Source organism: Myotis lucifugus, unplaced genomic scaffold (genome assembly GCF_000147115.1).
Source record: "Myotis lucifugus unplaced genomic scaffold, Myoluc2.0 scaffold_316, whole genome shotgun sequence".
NCBI lineage: Eukaryota > Metazoa > Chordata > Mammalia > Chiroptera > Vespertilionidae > Myotis > Myotis lucifugus.
The window spans coordinates 258,368-271,299 of record NW_005871364.1 but is presented as its reverse complement, the minus strand read 5'-3'; positions in this window follow the sequence as shown (position 1 = coordinate 271,299).

The following is a 12,932-nucleotide window of genomic DNA, read 5'->3' as shown; positions in this document are numbered from 1 at the left end:
ATTATATGAAAGTAAGGCCAGGCCAGTGTGGCTCAGTGTGTTGAGCGTTGACCCATGAACCAAGAAGTTGCCGGTTGGATTCCTGGTTCGGGAACATGCCCGGGGTTGCGGACTTGACCCCCAGTAGGGAACGTGCAAGAGGCAGCCGATCAGTGTTTCTCTTTCACATCGATGTTTCTATCTCTCTATCCCTCTCCCTCCCCCCCTCTAAAATCAATACAAACATATTTTTTAAAAAGATAACTTTAAAGAAAAAGTAATCAGTGCTGATCAGTGCTGGCAGGGAGCAGGGACCTGAGAGCCCTTGTCGGGCCAAAGCGAGAGGAAACCAGCGTACGTGTGCTGAAGGAGAATTAGCATAAATTACCGTCTGACCCAGCAATTCCACTTCTAGGTAGTTCGTTAGCCTAAGGAAGGGACCAGCGATGAGCACAAAGATTGCGCTACAAAGACTGTCTCGGAAGCACTGAATGTTCAACGATGGCTCGGTTAAATGAATGATGGTGCGTTTGCAGAATGGAACACAGTGTACCCATTGAAATGATTGTTTTCATAAAACCCTGAGAAAGAAGAGGCTCTGTGACATCCTGTTCAGGACGACCATGTGCTGAGCACCAGTCAAAACCAGGGCCAAACTGTGAGTGTGGGCGTGTGAACCTGTGTCTCCGTTTCCAGCTCCTTGAGGTCGGAAATCAGTTCTTTTTTCCGGTTGGAGTCCTGGTGCCTAGGACAGTGCCTGCCCCGCAGTAAGTGGTAGGAAGCGTTTGTTTCATGGGTGAATGAAGAACCACAGTACAGAGGACCTGGAGGATATACTTGTGCATAGCAATATTCCTAGGAGGTGTGAATACAGGTGATCTTATTTTTCTTCTCTCTGTCTACCTGTATGGTGTAAATGCTCTACATAGAATGTTGACCAGTTTTCCAGTAAATTATTTAAAACAGTAAATGCTAGCACTCAAAGCGATGGAGAGTTATTTAAAACAATTGTAAATTATTTAAAACAGTGAATACAAGGCAGGAAAAAAGCAGCCTTCATCTCGGGGGGCGTTCGATACAGGATCTGTCTGAACAAAGGTCCTAGGTTACCTTAAACCCCCTGGAAATGACTCCAGCCAGTCCTCGAAGCCCGTCAGTATTCCCCCAGCCCACGGCACGGAGGGGGCTGTGACCTGAAGCCCATCCCTGGATCTCCGTGGCCTCGGCTTCCTCCCCTGTGGCTCGGGGTGAGGATCCGTGTGGTACCAGCACAGAGTGGGCAGTCAGTGCCCCTCCCAAGCCCCTGGAGACCTGGCAGGGGTGGGAGCAGGTGGTTGTCCCACTTGAAGACGGGAAGACTGAGGCCCGGACGCTGGAATCCGAGCCCCAGAGGATGATTTTTATGGTCCCTCCACCCCTGTGCCCATATTCAGGAGCCCCTCCCGAGCCCGCTCTGACACTGCCCAAGAACTGCCCTGTCCGGGAAGGTGACCCTCACACGTGTCCCCTGTCCCGTGAGCTCCCTGGAGAGAGCAGAGTGTCCCGGCAGGTGATAAACTGCCGTCCTCAAGTGCTGGCTGGGCCGCGTCACCTCGCTGACCCACGGAGTGATCCACAGCCGACCCCTCTCTCCAGCTAAGAGCCTGTCCAGGCCCATCGGAAAGACGCGCAGCCTGCGGTTTGCTCATTGCAAGACGGCGGCTGACAAAACCCAGGCTTTGTTTGTAATAAAAAGCAAAGCGAGGATTTTTTAGATGAATGGACCTTATTCTTTTAGAGCCATTGTGAGTTGACAGAAAAACTGAGCAGAAAGGACAGAGTTCCCGTATTGCGCCCTCCCCAGGCACATTGCGGTGTGCGCCACGTTCATTAAAGCCAACGAACCAGTGTGGCTCCACTATTAGTACTTAAGGTCCGTAGTTTACAGAGTTCACTCTTATTTTTAGTTGTGGCAAAACACACAGAACTCAGACAAATTCACCGTTCTAACCATTTTTGAGTGTGCAGCTCGGTGGCATATGGCACGTTCACACTGTGTGCCACCGTCACCACCATCCAACTCCCAGACTGAAGCCCTGGACCCGTAACACCAGCGAAGGCTCGCTGAGGGGGTGCACACTGTGTGTCCTAAGTGTACAATGACACGCAGCCAGAGTCCTAGTGTGTGCAGCGTCCACTGCCCTGAACACCCCTGTGCTCCGCGTAGCCACTGTCCCTCCCTCCGAACTCCTGCCTCCTTCCTCCTGGCACACTTCCAGTTGGACACACTTCCCAGCACCAGCCGTGGCACCATTTCTCAGCAGCGGAATGGGACCAGAAGTGACTCGGGCATGATGAGAGATAATCATTGATCGGCTGCCTCCTGCACTCCCCACACTGGGGATCGAACCCACAACCTGGGCATGTGCCCTGACTGGGAAAAAGAACTGTGACCTCCTAGTTCATAGGCCAATGCTCAACCACTGAGCCACACCAGCTGGGCAACATTTGTGTGTTTTTTTTTTGTTTTTTTTTTTTAAATATATTTTATTGATTTTTTACAGAGAGGAAAGGAGAGAGATAGAGAGTAGAAACATCAATGAGAGAGAAACATCGATCAGCCGCCTCCTGCACATCTCCTACTGGGCATGTGCGCGCAACCCAGGTACATGCCCTTGACCGGAATCGAACCTGGGACCTTTCAGTCCGCAGCTGACGCTCTATCCACTGAGCCAAACCGGTTTCGGCACATTTGTGTTTTTAAAAGAAAGTGGGAGAGAGGGTACGTATTTGGATTTGTTTATTGATTTTTTATTTTATTTATTTATTTATTTATTTTTTTACAGAGAGGAAGGGAGAAGGAGAGGAATAGAGAGTTAGAAACATCGATGAGAGAGAAACATCGATTCAGCTGCTTCCTGCACACTCCCTACTGGGGATGTGCCCGCAACCAAGGTACATGCCCTTGACCGGAATCGAACCTGGAACCCTTCAGTCTGCAGGCCGACACTCTATCCACTGAGCCAAACCTGTCAGGGCTGGATTTGTTTATAGATGTACTAGAGGCCCAGTGCATGAAAATTCATGCACTCGGGGAGTGGGGGCATCCCTCAGCTCAGCCTGCGCCCCCTCACAGTCCGGGACGCCTTGGGGAATGTCTGACTGATAGCTTAGGCCTGCTCCCCTGGGGGATAAGGCCTAAGCTGGCAGTCAGACATCCTTCTGGCAGCCCGGGAGCCCTTGGGGGATGTCCGACTAACAGCTTAGGCCCGCTCCCCGCCTAAGCCGTTAGTCGGACATCCTTAGAGCTGCTGCGGGAGGTGGAAGAGGCTCCCGCCACCGCTGCTGTGCTGGCCAGCCATGAGCTGCCTTCTGGCTGAGCAGCACTCCCCCTATGAAAGCACACTGACCACCAGGGGGCAGCTTCTGTGTTGAGCGTCTGCCCCCAGGTTGTCAGTGAGCATCATAATGACCAATCATTCTGCTGTTAGGGTCAATTTGCATATCACCCTTTTATTATAAAGGATAACAGGGCTTCTGAAAAGGATCCAGAGAAACCCAGGGCCCGTAGTTACCTATTTTGCCTGTGGGTGGGGGGGTGGGAACTGAGCATATGGGGGTCAGGGTGCAAGAAAGACTTCCAGTCTGTCTCTTCATACATTTTGATGTTAGAGCCATGTGAAAGTATTACCTATTCAAAAACTTAACTAATTCCTTTTTCCATTTTATTGTAACTCAAAGTTCAAATATGCCCCATTCAGGCTTCTGATGCTGACTCTGGCCTGAAAGCTGCCCACTGAAGGCAGAGTGGCTCAGGGTTCGAGCTGTCGTGTTGCCTCCATGCACAGAAGGCAGCTAGGCCACACCCCCTCCCAGGACTGCTGCCCACATCCGGCCTGCGATGCCCAGCTGAGGCCCAGCCTTCCATCTGCCACTCAGACAGGCAAGCTGTTCACCCTCTTCCTGCCAACTGAGCATCCTAATTACACAATAAATACTAATTGCCCGAGACTAGAATCTTCCACAGTCATAGACGTTAACCAAAGTCCCGCCTAACGAGCCTCACCATTAATTATCTGGGCTCGCTGCTCCAAATTTAATTAAGCCTTGGCAGGAAAAAGCACTCGACAGAGGATGATTGAGGAAACGGAATTTGCAAAGATGCCCTCTTCTCAACGGGTGGCCTGGCAAAGCTGCTCCAAGTCTTCCTTCCGAGCGCCCGGGGTTTTCCCAGTGAACAGGAGACACTGGGGAAGGGAGCCTGCATTTATCCAGTTGAACCAGACATGGCTGCACACATCATCTCATCGAATCCTTGCAATCACGGCAGAGCTCGGTCTCTACTTCACAGATGAGGAAACAGAGGCTCGGAGAGGACCAGTGACTGGCCAGGCACTTGGCAGAACCAGGTCCGTCTGAGTTGCAGGCCCATACATTTCCACTACTCGTTGCTGGAGGAATGGTCTTAATGATGCTCTGACCTTGAACTTGGGGGTTTTTCCCCCCAAAGCATTTCTAAGCAATATTTCATTTTAGTCTCACATTTGTTTATTAAGAAAAAAGCTGAAGTATCTGAAGCTTAGGGAAATGGTGATGTACACACAGCCCCACAGTGGACCTGGGTCAGATTGCCTGTTCTAGTCCTGGCTCATCCTTCTGGGGTTCCTTAAACTTCTTGAATCTTAGACTTGATTTCTACGTTAGTTAGAGTAAGTATTGCTAGCTGCTACAACAAGCAACTTTCAAATCTCAGTGGCCTAGTAGAATAAGAGTTCATTTCTTGTTCACTCAAAGCAAGTGGGTGACCCTCAGGGGGCCTGCCATGAGCAGTGACCCAGGGACCCAAGCTCCTTCCATCTATGCAGAGGTTGTAAACCTAGGAGCCACTATTGTACCCTTGAGATGAAATTCAGGGGCCCATTAACTTAAATTGGGGAAAATACATGATTATTTTCTTTATTCTCTAACTAAAATTTAGCATTTTTCTTTAATGATGAGTCTAGACAACAAACCAGTTTACCTGTGAATTTGTTACCAGTGGAAGTCACAGATATTTCTATGTCACATTACAGACATTGCAGACGTCCTCTGAATGATCGACACTCATTCATGACTTTGAAAGTGGCAGTGTTAAACTGCCAGTAGCTTGCATGTGATCACAGATGTCCGGTGTATAGATGCTTGGTTCAAAGCAGCAGGCCTATCTATCATTACTGAACAACTATATATATATATGAAGTATCCATCTTATATAAAAACTGCTGTTTGAAATTTTAACCCTGATAGTATGGCTTCTGTCTTAAATAATAAGGAAAATAAGACTACTCCCATTCCAGAGAGGCCGTAAACTATGCCCCAGACAGAGTTGTCAGTGCTGACACCAGGCCAGGCCTTGAGATATGGTCTCATGGCCCCTTCCCAGCACGCAGGCCTTCTTTCTCAGAAGGCCCGGACGTCTCATTCCAAATTTGGGAGACAAAGGACTGGAAAAAGTATAAATAAAGAGAGTTTCCTCCATATTGGGGGCCCAGAATTTGAAAGACACATTTTTCTCTGGGCCTGCACAGAATTTAATAATAAAATGTAACTCCTGTAGTCGGCACTGCAGTTCAGCCTCTGCTTCGGCGGGGTGCTGTAACTGTAGTCGCTGGCCAGCTTAATAAAGGCTCCTCAATCCTGATCTGAGTCCCTGGTGGTCGTCTCCACGGGTCGCCCCATTTATATATATATATATATATATATATATATATATATATATATATATATATATATGCAACCATTATGGCAGAACAACCAGAACGACCAGTTGAGCAGGCAGGTGAGCGGTTAGGGGTGAGCAGGCAGGCAGGCAGGTGAGCAGTTAGGGGCGAGCAGTTCCGGATTGTGAGAGGGCACAAGCCAGGCTGAGGGACCCAGGGCCTCTAGTGTAGGTAATAATCATTCAGTCACAAAATGGTAGCACTGCGGCTCTCACGTGGGTGACCTCTACCTTGCTTCCCAGCATTCCCTATTGATTATTTGTTGATCAGTTCACAAATAAGCAAAGATCTGGCAGGAACCATTTTAACCAAGTGATCAAACTTAGCATCACTGGCGTTGTGTGCCTCCTGAATGGATGTGTCACCCCGACATCACCGATACAGTGTCCTTCCCCAAAATATTAAACCTGAATCTAATCGTTAGGAATCAGACAAATCCATACTGTGGGTCCTCCGACATGATAAATGTCAAGGAGTCTGGGCACGGTTTAGCTGGGTCCTCTGTTCTGGGTCTCACATGGCTGCAATCAAGACGTCAGCCAGGGCTGTGGTCTACTCTGGAAGCTCGACTGGAGGAACATCTGCTGCAAAGCTCACTCAGCAGAACTCATTTCCCTGCAGTTGTGTTACTGAGGGCCCCAACTTCTTGCTGCCCATCAGCTGGAGGCTGCCACAAGGTGCTACATGCTACCCACAGTCCCCTGACACCTAGGCTTCCTCAACACGGCCACTCCCCTCATCAAGCCGACGAGGAGAACCCAGCCTGCTAGGACGGAATCTTGCACTGTGTAATGAAGTCACCAGGCTGGCGTCCTAGCACCTTTGCCTTATAATGTAACCCAGTAGTCAGCAAACTCATTAGTCAACAGAGCCAAATATCAACAGTACAACGATTGAAATTTCTTTTGAGAGCCAAATTTTTTAAACTTAAACTATATAGGTAGGTACACTGTTATTAACTTAATTAGGGTACTCCTAAGGCAGTGATGGCGAACCTTTTGAGCTCGGCATGTCAGCATTTTGAAAAACCCTAACTTAACTCTGGTGCCGTGTCACATAGAGAAATTTTTTGATATCTGCAACCATAGTAAAACAAAGACTTATATTTTTGATATATATTTTATATATTTAAATGCCATTTAACAAAGAAAAATCAACCAAAAAAATGAGTTCGCGTGTTACCTCTGACACGCGTGTCATAGATTCGCCATCACTGTCCTAAGGCTTAGGACGAGCCACACTCAAGGGGTCAAAGAGCTGCATGTGGCTCTCGAGCCGCAGTTTGCCGACCACTGATGTAACCAAATCGAGACAGTGACATAGCATCACATCTGCCATATTCTGTTGGTCCCAACTGCACTCCTGAGGAGGGAATTACACAAAGGCAGGGACACCAGGAGGTGGGCAATCATTGTCGGTCAACTTAGGGTCTGGCTGCCACAAACGGATGGAAAGAACCCATTCAACAATTGCCACCCCTATCCCTACCCACTGCTGAACACTTATTTACTGAGTATTTACAGGTGAGCACTAAAGCTGACCTCTTCCTAACTTAACAGTAGTTATCGCTGGGAAGGACGTGGATGGGGTGGTGCTAAAAGGGCACTAGAACCTTTTGCTCTGTGTACGAGATGCTTGGAATTTTTACCATGAGCATGTATTATGTAATTTTAAAATACAATTAAAATAAAAAAAATTGTATACACAGTGTGACTTCAACTATAAGCTGCTTTTCTCTCCACTTCTGGACCTTCCTACATACATACACATACACAATGAGGAAAAAAGACTGGAAGGAAACAGGCCATATGTGAAGACTTATTAGTTTGGACTATTGGTCTATCAATGCATGAGGCTTTATTAAGGAATATTACTTTCATAATTAAAAAACACACCCAAATGATTTAAAATGTTCTTGTAGGTCTCATTTTACGGCTAAAAATAAAGCAAACCCTCTTGTTTACTTTCTGCAGGAAGGCAATTTCCTGCTTGGGTGGCTGATGGAGTGTCGGCTCCTAGAGAGCAGCGAAATAAATCAGATGGCAGCAGGGAGCACACACCTGCTTCCCCTCACACGGATAGAGAACAATTAACTCTCATCAGAACGTACCTGGCTTTGCCCCAGGACTAAGTGTTTTTTGAAAAAAAGATGGCAGGTTTTCTCCAGTGACTAAAAGCTATGGGAAGGTTCTAGCCAAGATGGGAAATAGAAGACGCTGTACCAGACAGATCGGGTAAGCAGACATGTTCAGCAACCAGACAGTTCAAGCCCATGGCTATCTGAAAACAAACAAAAGATATGTTTGATCTCATTTTTATAGCTAATTGGAGGACCTTAATGGGTCGCTAAACTTGTTTGCTTGTCTGTAAAATCATGGGAATACGAACTTCTATCAAAGCCAATTGACCAGACCACATCTGCAGACAAAATAAACAGAACGAAGACCCAGACCCCCTCCCCCCCCCTCCCCCCCATGAGGCTTCTCAAGCTTGCTGCAGCAAGGGAGAACGTGTCCTCAGGGGCACCTCAGTAGGGGAGACTAGAGGGGCTTCTTACCGGTTTGTGTTGTGTTGGATGATCGTGAGTGGCATTAAAGAATCAGGGGCCAGCCCTAGCCGGTTTGGCTCAGTGGATAGAGTGTAGGCCTGCGGGCTGAAGGATCCCGGATTTGATTCCAGTCAAGGACACATGCCCGGGGTGCGGGCTCGATCCCCAGTAGGGGGCGTGCAGGAGGCGGCCAATGATTCTCTCTCATCATCAATGTTTCTCTCTCTCTCTCCCTCTCCTTTCCTCTCTGAAATCAATAAAAATCTATTTAAAAAAGAATCAGGGGCCAGTCTGGGGCGGATGCTGTCGGGAAGCAGGGGCAGTGTGGTGCCTGAGTGCCGCACTGACTCATCCAGGAGGAGAGTCACAGGGGGCTTGCGTTGTTATTGGTGAGACAGCAGCCATTGCCCAGAAAGAAGCCATGCTTGTCGGGAGAGGGGGGTGTTAGTGTGCTCACAAGAGTGGCCTTGACAATGTATTGTTTATGTTCTGCTGGGAGCATGGTTGGTTGTCAGCAGGGCTGTTTTCCACTTTCTCAGTCCATCCAACTTTAAAATAAACATACCACCCAATAAAAAACTGACATTTGAATACACGTTCAACTTAGAAAATGCTCTTTTTATCTACGGGGAAAGTCTTTGTGGCTCTTTTCAGCTTCTCCACTCTTAAAGATGAGGAAACTGCCCTGACCGGTTTGGCTCAGTGGACAGAACATCGGCCTCTGGACTGAAAGGTCCCAGGTTCGATTCTGGTCAAGGGCATATACCTTGGTTGCAGGCACATCCCCAGTGGGGGGTGCGCAGGAGGCAGCTGATCGATGTTTCTAACTATCCCTCTCCCTTCCTCTCTGTAAAAAATCAATAAAATATATTTAAAAAGAAATAAGACACATTTCTTTAAAAAAAAAAAAAAAGATGAGGAAACTGAGCCAGAGATGTTTAGTGACTTGCCCAGCACCACAACTAGTTAAGTAAGCCAGAAAACAGCAGCCAGTTTTAAGTTTATATTTCTTTGTTGTCACACGTCACTGTTCCTTGTTAGTCCTAGTTTTGAAATTGTTTATTCCAGGAATTTACATTGAGTACTTACATAATAAGTGCCTTGCGCTCGTTTAGGCTCTGAAGATACAATGGTGACGAGATAGACACATCAAGCTTAGAGTCTGGCTGGAGTGATGGAAAGGAAAGAGGCAATTCAGTTCAGCGTGTTATGACTAGGGAACCACTGTGAGCTATGGGAGCTCATAACCAGGAAGGGACACTGTATTTGGTCTTTTCTGGCCTCTAGAGGCCCCATGCATCCCTTGGCCAGCGGCCCCATCATCTATCTCCAAACCCAGCAGTTGAATCATCCTGATTTCTGACTTGGTCATTACATCTCTTTCTCTGACTTTGCTGCTTTCTTCTTCCATTTTTAAAGACCCTTATTTTGGGCACAGCAAGGTAATTCAGGATAATCTTGTGTTATGATCCTTAATTGAACCATATCTGCAATTATTCATGGGTTTCAGGAACATCTTTGGAAGGGTCATTTTTCTGCCTCCCATAGATACCTAATCTAATACTGATATATTCTTTTTTTTGTTGGGGGGGGGGAAAGAAGGGGTGTTCCAACTTTATAGAGAACGTGGCATCTTAGCTGACACCAAGAGGGAACAGGAGCCAAGAAGGGAAGTGTCCTGAGCAGAGGAGAGCTCTGGAGGTGGAGACCAAGAAGTTCTGGGGGAATGCACACGTTCATCGATTTGGTGTTCTTCGTAATCCCAGAGGAAAATTACTGTCTCAGGTTCAGCCTGTCCTCACCTCAACAAAATGTCTTCTATGCTATTTAGCATTTGCATGTGGAACAACCACAGTCTCTAGATTTATCCTGAAACATAGGCTTTTAAAGGTTTTCCCTAAACAAGGCGGTGGGTGGTTCCGGGGCAGAAAGTGTTACTGAAGAGAAACAAAAGGGGATTTCAGACTCAAACTCCTGACCTTGGCCGGCAGGTCCCTCCCAGATCGGCCCCACATGCCTCTCCCCTTGGCCCTCACTCTGCTCCAGCCACGCTGGCCGCCTTGCTGCTCTGCTCCTGTAACGCCCCACGCATGCCCCGGTTCGGGTGCTTGGCGCTTCTTGAACCTCCTGCCTGGAAAGTCCACTCCATGTGTCGCACGGCCCTTTATTCAGGTTTTGCACAATTGTGGCCTCTGCCTTCCTCCCCATCACCTCTCTTTGTACCTTCACCTCGTTTAGTTTGTATTCATGGCACTTAACACTACGTGACGTGCCTATGGTCTGCCTTCCCCGCCTGAATGTAAGTTCACAAGGGCAGGGGTCTCTGTTGTCACCACTCTATTCCCAGGTCCTGGAAGGGGCTAGCACGCAGGTCCTCGTAATCTGAACGACTTGGTCGTCTTGTTATGACTTAGAGTTATTTCACCACTTTAAAAAAAATTGATTTCAGAGAAAAGAAGGGAGAGGGAGAGATAGAAACATCCATGATGAGAGAGAATCATTGATCCGCTGCCTTCTGCATGCCCCCTACGGGGGATTGAGCCTGAAACCCTGACATGTGCCCTGACCAGGAATCGTACCGTGACCTGATTCAAAGGTTGACACTCAGCCACTCAGCCACACCGGCCGGGCACTTTTTTTGGAGACATCGTCTATAAATGAGGCTTCTGTATGTAACACACTTGACACTCCGTGTTCTTACAAAAGGAAGTTTCGCTTACTGTGAGGTGCTTGAGTCCGTGTCTGTGGAAGTGCAGAATCATTTACTCCATGTTTACGAGGGAGTTAATAGGAATTAACGTGTTCGGAATAACCACTAAGACAGTGGTTCTCAACCTGTGGGTCATGACCCCTTTGGCGGTCGAATGACCCTTTCACAGGGGTCGTCTAAGACTGTCCTGCATATCTGATATTTGCATTATGATTCATAACAGTAGCAACATTACAGTTATGAAGTAGCAACGAAAATAATTTTATGGTTGGGTCACAACATGAGGAACTGTATTTAAAGGGCCAGAAGGTTGAGAACCACTGCACTAAGACTTTCTTCTCTGTCACTTACAGCCTCAAGTGCCTTAGGCCTTTAGCCCCTGACCATCTTCTTTGGCTTTTCCAGTTCTTTCCTTCCATCCCATCCAGACCAGGACGCCCTACCGGCCTTTTCCAAGACAGCTGGCCTCCCGCAATGGGAGCTGCAGCCAAAGAGGCACATTTGAGTAGCCCGGTGGTTCCCCCACAGGGCGAGATGGATGTAAGCCTTCCTAAGTCAAGGCCAGACTGCCCTGCCCAGCACCCTACTCCCCATCAACAGCACAGACAGGGTGAGCCTGGTTCCATACATTTTAACAAAGCCCCTGCTCCCCCTTGGAAGTGTTTGTTCTGTAGCAACAGAAGTGGTAGTTTTTGGAAAGCACAAAGTCTAGAGAAAGGGAAACCTTCTTAGGATAATAAACTTATTTTTACACCGACACATAAATACAGAGCAGTACAAGAGCTCTGAGAACATATGTGTGTGTGTGTGCACATACATACGATGTCCTTAAATGACTGCATTGTATTAAGAAGGAAAAAAATTTGGCCCTCATGCAATCCTTTTAATTAGGCCAAAGAAGGTTTCGTGTTCTCTGAGGGTAAGGGAGAACCCTTAAAACCCCCCCGAAAAGTCTGTTAGTGGTCAAGAATACTGAAACTGAAACTCAATGAGAGATTTAAGTAATAATCTCGGAAGCACTTTGTCAAACTATTTCCAAAGCCAAGAATGTGTAAAAGCTGAACAAAAGATTTAGAGCCATACCAACAAAAGCCAGGACATGCGGAGACGGGAAGTCTGGAATACACGACGATGGAGCATGTGCTGTTTTCCATTTTAAGTATGTAACCTGGTTTTAATCATTTTCCAGAAACGTTTCCAAATTAGAGGGAGGGGGGCAACCTTTAAAAGATATTAACAAACCCCGCCTGGCTCACTGGTTGAGCATTGACCCATGAACCTGGAGGTCACGCTTCCATTCCCGGTTGCAGGCATCATCCCTGGTGTGGAGTGTGTAGGAAGCAGCCGATGAATGATTCTCTCATCATGATGTTTCTCTCTCTCCCTTCCTCTCCCTTCCTCTCTGAAATCAATAAAAAAATGTTTTTTTAAAAAGAAAATTTTTTTAAAAAAAGTAAGATACTAAGAAGACTAAACTCTTTACTCTGTGTGGGACCAGATCTGACTCCGCAGCTCAGACTCTGACAGGCTAGCATCCCTGAGAACAGAACCGATACAAGTCCTATAGGTTTGTGAGTCGACACCCCCACCCGCAACACCTCATGCCCACTTCTAGATGACGTGGTACTTTCTGCCTTTTTCACTCATGCTAAGTTGGAAAAAAGCCCAAGCACACGTAGGATGACCTTTAAGATTTTTCTGGTACATGTAGCAGTGTACCAAAACGTTTGAACAATTTACAATTAAAGTCACAGGTCAACTGGCGTCACAGCAGAGCTCTCATTAAGGACAGAAACTCTGGCCAGGTTTCCGGCTGGGCACCGGCAGGAGGCTTCAGACACTCCTGACTGGAAGACTCTCCCTCGCACAGCCTGAGCCACACACGGGGTGGGGCAAGAGGAGGTTACAGTTGTATGTGAAATGCAGAGAATAATTAATGGATGGACTGGATTTTTTC